Raw genomic sequence first — 8503 nt, 5'->3', positions numbered from 1 at the left:
AGTTATGTGGTTATCCCTTCAAAAATACTTATTTCACATTATTACATGGAGCGAGTAAGTTTCTAAGTCCTCCAAGATTTTACAATGACTCTCAACGATTCTAGAAGCAGTATATAGTTCTCGAAAAGCCATTGTGATACACCTAAGAATGGGACGAGGAGGATATCTGAGACTTTATTCATCCTGGAATTAAATTTTTATTTATTCGGTGGTAAATATAAAAGGATACTTGGAGTGTAGATGAATCACCTTTCCTGCAGAGGTCCCCAAATCAATAAAGACAGACATCCTTGCACCTTTCATCATAGTCCAGCCTTGTGTTCTATAGTCTAACATGGCCTCATCAAGATTTTCCCACTTTGAAAGCTTTCTTCATCACCTCACTCCACAGTTAGCATTATTATCATGGTCCCTGCCGGCCATACCAGCTGGCTGCTACTTAAAATCTTTGGATTGCTGTTTATCATAGCGGAGCATAGACTACCTTCCTCGTCCAAATGGACAGGCATCGCAAGCAAGAATTATGCCTTAGCTTTCTCCGTATCCCTCATTACTTAACACAGTGTCTTGCTTGACATGTTATTCCCTTAATAAATCAATAAGCGATGGTTAATTTTAGGTAAGGAAAGTGTGCAAGTGTCGAATGATTCAGGTAATGAAACAGTCCTCACTCAAGGCTGTGATGATTCACTAGAATGAACCTCTTCCAGGGTCTCTTTCAATTCTTGCAATTGCAGTGAGAGAAGTGTTTGTCTTTCTTTTGGCTCCCCTAAAATATGAGTTCGGGATATGAAAATAATATCAAATGTTGCAACAACGGATTTAGAGAAATCTACTCTAGAATTCATCCATTTATTCATTCACTGTCCCTTTAATAAGCATCCCTCAAGGAATAATGGTTGTTGCTGAGGGGAATATATAAGATGAAAGTAACCGAGATCTTTCAATAAAGGGTAGTAAAGGTTATGCTGACAGAATTAAGGATGCTATGGAAGCACGAGTCAGGGCATCTGTGCCAGTACTAGGGAAACTGAGACCTAGGGGCAGAGGAGGGGCCGAGCCTGGGGCAAGATGGGGAGGTCAGGGAGGGGGAAGTGATCCTTAAGCAGAGGCAACCAGTCAGATTACTCCTGCTGATTCAGAGGGCTCATCAATGCTTTCAGTACATAGAATATAACTGTTTGGGGTCAGAAATTTTAGACTTACTTAGAGTAATGAATCTTCATTCTTCTTATTTATCACACAGGATCCAGGTTATTCGGGTACTTGGTCAGAGGACCTTTATGTCATTTCTCATAGGCCCAGAGTCAGAAAGTATATATTAGCTATTTCAGGGTGTGTGTGTGCACGCTCACACGTGGGAAGGGCAGGAGGAACTACACTGATATGATGAACTGAGGTATACAGGCGTTCTCAAATAGCTTTTTTCCCCAAAGATTTACTTATTTATTTGAGGAAGAGAATGAGCATAAGTGGGGGAGGGGCCGAGGGGATGGAAAAGGAGGAGAGAAGCAGATCCCCGCTGAACAGGGAGCCCCACACCGGACTCAGTCTCACCGCCCTGACATCCTGACCTGAGCCAAAATCAAGAGTCAGTCCCTCAGACAAACCATAAGAGACGCTTAATCATAGGAAACACATGGAGGGTCCCCGGAGGGGTGGGGGGCAGTGGGATGGGGCAACGGGGTGACGGGCATTAGGGAGGGCCCGTGATGTAATGAGCACTGGGTGTGATGTAAGACTGATGAGTCACTGACCTCTACCTCTGAATCCAATAATACATTATGTGTTACTTAATTGAATTTAAGTTAAAAAAAAAAAATTCCTTCAACCAACTGAGCCACCCAGGTGTCCCTATTCCCAAATAACTTTGCCACGACTCACTTCTCCACCCAAGACGAGTGATGAGCTTGTTCTTTTTTCTTATTAGTGTTAAGCATACAGTGAACCCTATGCCTCCAGTACTATTCCACCTTCAAGTACCTCTCCCACACTGGGAATGCCCAGCAATATTCAATAACCACTTTGTCCCTTTTCATGAATAATCCTATATCTATTATTTAAGAGCCCTAGTGTGAAGAGAAGACTGCCTAAGTAGAAAGGCATACTATGTCCTTGGATGGGAAAACTCAATACAATTCCATGGGATCCCACCCAAACCTGCCCTGTCACATGTCTGTGGGTCCAAAAAAACAAAGTCTCCTTTCATGTTTTAGCCAGGTTGGGTGGGAATTTCTGTTCCTGGCAAATGAAAACCTGCGAATAGACACACCAGAACCAGGACAACAAGGCCTAATCCCTGGCTGCACTGGGCCCTGTGTCCCCTGCAGGGCATTAGAGCAGGACTCCCGTGTGCTGATGTGGAGGCCGCGGGCAGGGAGGCCAGGGCCCTGGCCCAGCCCCTTGTAGCACCTGCTGCAAGGCCCTGGGACCCTGCTCAGGGTCTGGGGCCCAGCCTGAGGTCGTGGGTCTAGGCCTTGGAGACACAGCCTTTCCCTTTTCAAACAGAGGGGGACTCAATCACAAGCCTTTTTTTTAAATTATTATTTTTATTATTTATTTATTTGTGTGTGTGTGCATCACCCATAATGTATAGCCTCTCTCACTGGTACAAAAATTAACACCGTTTGCAAAGTCTCTTTACATTTCACAGAAATGCAAGTAATTCTGAACGCAAACTGGACAGGTCACCGTGAAAATGGGGCTTCTCCCTATCACCCACTCAGCCCTTTATCAGATGCTTCTGGCTTTCCTGCCAGGTGTCCGAGATGTTACAGCTGTCGGGGGTTGGCAGAGATTAGGTTTCCCGAGTTCCCATCCCTGAGGAACTCATTGCTGGAGAAGAGGGCCCAGCGTGCCCAGGATTAAACACAGAACCACGCAGGATGCCCCGGGATGCAGGCCCCAGGTCAGGACAGACAGGAGGACGGGATCCTGGGAGAAACCGCCTCTGCCCTGAGTGTGCGGTGAGTGTTGCTCTTCCAAGTGAATGCAAGCACATTTCTTGAATTTTTAAATTGTTTCTCTTGCTTTTTAAAGTAAATTAACATTATTCTCTAAGGTACTAAGCCGAAAAGTCCAGACAGTATAAAGTAATATAAACAGCATGATATATAATAAAGATAAACTACACAATCCTATATAAGAGTCGGAACTTCTAAAATAACATACAAGCATGATCGGTTCGTCCAAACATATAAAATAAAATGTAAGTATTTATACCATTCATACTCCCACATTGCAGAGAAAGATTTATTGGGATTTTCTTGCCTTCTTCAAGTCTGTTTTTGTGCATGCGTGTGAGTGTGTGTGTCTCAGTGTACATGACACGTATAAGGTCTGGTTCTGAAAAAATAAAATCGTATTGAGTTTATTTTTTGAGTTATTAGGGATGGCTTTCTTGCCGTGGTGGAATATTTTCTACGTGTTATAAGTGCTTCGTTGCAAATATGTAACTGGTGTGACTTAACCATTGCCTGTTGGTGGACTTCAGCTTTGCACTTTTACAGAAGATGCGTGAATCCGCAGGTGTGTGTCTCCCAGCATACGCGTGGAATTTTTCTCTAAATCACATATCTGGAAAAGTAATAGCCAGAGTATGGGGTAGTGGCTTTGAAAGTAGGAGAATTATTTTGTATCTCTACTTAAAGCATTTGCTCATGCCCCATGGCCACAACCCAATGACACTTGATTTTCTTTTCGGTTTTATTTTTGCCAATTTTATGGGATACGATGTTAGTTTTGCCTTATTTTACATTTCACGGATTCCTACTAAGAATAAATGTTAAAAACACGTTTTTGGCCACTTGGGGATTTTGTGCATGTGAGTTTTCTCTTTCTATCTTTTGCCTCTTTTCCTGTTTTATTGTTTGTTGTCTGAAACTATTTTTTTAGTTGATGGTAAGAATGCTAAATGTATTCTGGATGCCAATTCTCTGTTGCTTATACCTTTGTAGATTTGTTTTGCTAGCCTGTGGCTTTTTTTTGGTTTTGTTTTTGTTTTTTTTTTAACTTTGTCAGACGTATCCTTTGAAAGGGAAATTTTAAACTTTGACGTAGTCATATTCTCCAATGCCCATCCTGAGTTGTATTTCAAATACTTATCTAGAAATTTTTTGTACCCCTGTTAATTGAAGATACTGCATATATTATACCTTATAATAGCTTAAAATTTGAATTTTGCACATTTATTTTTTTTAAGATTTCATTTGTTTATTCATGAGAGACAGAGAGAGAGAGAGAGAGAGAGAGAGAGAGAGAGAGAGAGAGAGGCAGAGACACAGGCAGAGGGAGAAGCAGGCTCCATGCAGGGAGCCCGACGTGGGACTCTATCCTGAGACCCCGGATCAGGCCCTGAGCGGAAAGTAGGCACTAAACTGCTGAGCCACTCAGGGATTCATATTTTGCACATTTAAATCAAATTCTTGGGCCAGGGCTCAGTGGTTTAGTGCCTGCCTTCAGCCCAGGGTGTGATCCTGGAGACCCCGGATCGAGTCCCACATCAGGCTCCCTGCATGGAGCCTGCTTCTCCCTCTGCCTGTGTCTCTGCCTCTCTCTCTCTCTCTGTGTGTCTCTCATGAATAAATAAATAAAATATTTTTTAAAAATTAAAAAAATAAATAAAATTCTTCAGGAGCTTATTCTGAGATAGAGTAAGGCAGTAATCAAATTTTTTATTCCAACATTCCAATATTTATTCAGTTATCTATCTTTTATAAAATGTACATTTATCATATACTATGTTATATGTCAGTATTTTCATGTGTTCTCTTTTCTATTTTGCTTTTCTATTACATATCATTTTGTCAGTTCCATACTTTAATATTGTTTTAAAGTAATCAGTAACATACAGGAGAATATGTTCCTATACCCTTCATTCAGAATTGTCTTTGCCGTTTATAGGTCTGCGTGTGAATATGAAAAATACTTTTCTAGCTTTGTAAATCAGGCATGTGTTTTAAAATTGAATTTCCTTTAAAGAATAATTTAGATGTAAATTTTTAGGAAAATTTACAACTTTAATATGTCCTACCTTTCCCTCTATGGCAAGTTTTATGTACCTAACAGTGTTTTGTAATTTTTTTCTAAGGTCTTGCACACTTTTGATTATATTTTTACGTGTGTTTTAGGTTTTTCTTGTATTACAGGTGCAATTTTTTTTTTTACATTAAAATTTTCTGTGCTTACATTTGGGGTAGGAAAGCAATTGACTTTTACGTTTCTGTGAATTTGTCTATTTCATCTAAGCTTTCTAATTTGTTAATACACAGTTATTCATTGTATTCTCTTATAATCCATTTCATTTTTGTAATACTGGTGGGACGTTCCCTCTTTTATTCCTGATTTTAGTAATTGGAGTCTTCTCTCTCTCTCCCTCTTTTTTTTCTTTTTTCTTGGTGAGCCTAAGCTACTGTTCTTTGTATATTGACATTTAATCCAGAATTTTTGCTGGATTTTTTTGTGAGTTATAATAATATGCTTGTAGATGTCTGATTTTTCTATCTAGACAGTCCCTGAAAAACATTTTTCCTTTTTTTCATTATATCTTCTAGTTCACTTTACAAGTATTAATTCAATGACTTCTATGACTAGTTCAGCGTTAAATTAGCAATGATAGAGCCTTCCTGATTTCAGTGGTGTCAATAAAAATTATCCTTTCAAGAAAAAGTATTCGAAATTGGAAAAATGTAAAAGAGAACATGGAGTACTTTTTCAGTGCTTGTGACTTTGGCTTTTTATTTACTAAATGATTTTAAAACTCTGAAGGGGAAGGCTTGAACTTGCAGAAAATTGCAATGTAAGCTATTCTTGTTTTAGAGAAAAGCAAGTCATCCCGTCCATAGCAACACAAAGGAGTTTTATCGGATAGTCATACAATTGATTTTAATACAAGTTAACTTTGTGTTTGTTTTGACTTTTTAAAACTATGCTTCAGCAATGAACATGTTTATATATATTTAGCAATAAATATGAAGTTTGCTGTAAGTTTTTACTAAATTGCTTTTATCAGGCTAAAGAAGTTCAATCTATTCATATTTGTGTGAGGAGAGGGATTCAGAGGGTATTTGTCTTTAGCTTTCATTTTATTTTTTAGTTTAGCTTTTTCTTCCTTTTATTTTTATTTCCTTCTACATTTTATTTTATTGTATTTTTATTTCTATGGATATCCAATTTTTCCAGTACCATTTGTTGCAAAGACTGTCTTCTTCCACTGAATTGTCCTTGCACCTTTATTGAAAATCAGTTGTCCTTATCATTGTAGGCATATTTCCGGACTCTATTCTGTTTTATTGACTTTGACTAATTTATGTCAATAGCACGTTTGAATTACTTACATTTGTAACATAACTTGAAAGCACATAATATAGGCTCAGGATCTTTTTTTTTTTTCTTTTTTTGGATTTCTTTACTTTTCCATATGAATTGTAGAATCAGCTTGCCAGTTTTTGCAAACAACTGAAATTGTAATTGGGATTGTTTTTAACTGATAAATCAACTTTGGGAGAAATGGCATCTCAAGAATATTGAGCCTTCTAACCCACAAAGATGGCATCTCTATTTATTTAGGTCTTCTTTAATTTCTCTGTTTTGCAGTTTTAAGTGTATAAATTTTACATGTTTTTGCCATACTTATCCATTTATTTTTTTTATCTATTAGTGATGGTATTTTTTATGTTAACTTCTAATTTTTTGTTTCTAATACATAGAAATATAATGTTTACAAATTTATCTTATACAATCTTGATAGTCTCACTTATTGGTCCTAGTAGCTTATTTTGTAAAGTCCATCAGATTTTCCACATAGATGATCATGTTGTCTGTGAGTAAAGATGGTTTTACTAATTCTTTTCCATGGTGGGTCCCTTTATTTATTTTCCTTGCCTTACTGGTTCAGCAACTAGAAGCAAAGATACAAATTGAACAAAGGCAGTACAAGCAGACATTCTTGTATGTTTTTTATCTTTTGAGAAGAATATATTCAGGACTTCATCATTAAATATGTTTGCTGTAAGTGTTAAATAGATGCCCTTTATCTGATTACAGAAGTTTCCTTTTGTTGCTTAATTAAAAATTCCGCTAAAACTGGGTGCCTGAGTGGCACGGTTGGTTTGTCTGACTCTTGGTTTCGGCTCAGGTCATGATCTCCAGGTGGTAGGCTCAAGCCCTGCATGGGCCTCTGGGCTCAGTGCCAAGTCCGCTCAGTCCGCTCCAGACTCTTTCCCTCCTCTTCTGTTCTTCCCCCACTTGCACTCTTTCTGTCTTTCTAAAATAAATGAAAATAAGATCTTTTAAAAAATTACGCCAAAAAGAAATGGTTTGAAACAAAAACATGTATTATCCTATAGTTTCTGTGGGTCAGAAATACAGATCCCCACTGAGGCAAGACCTTATAAATACTCTACACAAACCCTGTGACAAATGAGTTCTTCTAATATGTTTCAGAAGATAGAAAGTACCTTAAAGAAATTACAGGTCAGATCCTATTAAAGTGAAAAGCCCTTTGGCAAATATCTTAGGCTTTTAGTTGAGAAAGTCTATGCCCTAGAAATAAGGATTATGCCCCAAGAATAATGAATCTGCCCTTGGAGTAACAGCAAAACTGTATGAGTATGATACATACTTCCATAAAGGCAAACTCACTTTAACAGCCTAAAACTGAGTTTTGACAGTTGCAATTCATCCTCCAATAACTTAACATTTGCCAAAAGAAAATTTTATTTTCCTCTCCAGAGGAAAATAATGTAATCCAGAGTTTCTCTACTATAATTGTACAATGCTCAGTACGTATTATAATAATATGTGAGATGGCAGGAAAAAGTTACTGATATTGACAAGCAAGACAGTTTTTTTTTGTTTTTAAGGTAACAGGAGCAAGTCCAGGGATAATCCAGATTTGGGATTTAGCAGAAAATTACTTCAAAAATGACTTTGCTTTCCAAATATTTTCAATTTGCAAAAAAATCCAATTTTGAATTTAGGAGCAAATTAAAAACCGCTGTTTCTCTTTTAGTTTCTGTGGTAACAATTCTAACATTCTTGTAAGTAAATGAATGGCCTTGTGACAGTCGGAAGGAAATCAGTGTAAGGAAATAAAAAGGAGAAACTTCATAAATAAAGTTAAGTAATGATTTATCCTTCTTAAAATTACAAATTTAAGGAAAAATGAAATACAATTCTGTGCCTATCGATTAAGAAAAATTAAAATAAATATCAATATAATGCTTTGTTCCATCTTGGAGGGTTTAAATTGTATATACTTACACAGCGTGACATTATATATCAGAAACCTTAAAATCCTTTAACATATTCGATAGTCATTTTATTTCCAGGAATGTATCTTAGGAACAAACTTTCAAGTACAGGCAAAGATTTCTATGTCAATGTGTTTATTCCTACCTTTTTATACCGAAGTGTCAGGAGTATACATATTTCTTATAAAGTTGAATGATTAGTCAATTATTCACCGTTTTGAAAAAAGCATGCAGTCATTTTAAATATTAAT

The sequence above is a fragment of the Nyctereutes procyonoides genome, unplaced genomic scaffold (genome assembly GCF_905146905.1).
Source record: "Nyctereutes procyonoides isolate TBG_1078 unplaced genomic scaffold, NYPRO_anot_genome, whole genome shotgun sequence".
Classification (NCBI taxonomy): domain Eukaryota; kingdom Metazoa; phylum Chordata; class Mammalia; order Carnivora; family Canidae; genus Nyctereutes; species Nyctereutes procyonoides.
Note: the sequence above shows the minus strand (reverse complement) of the source record.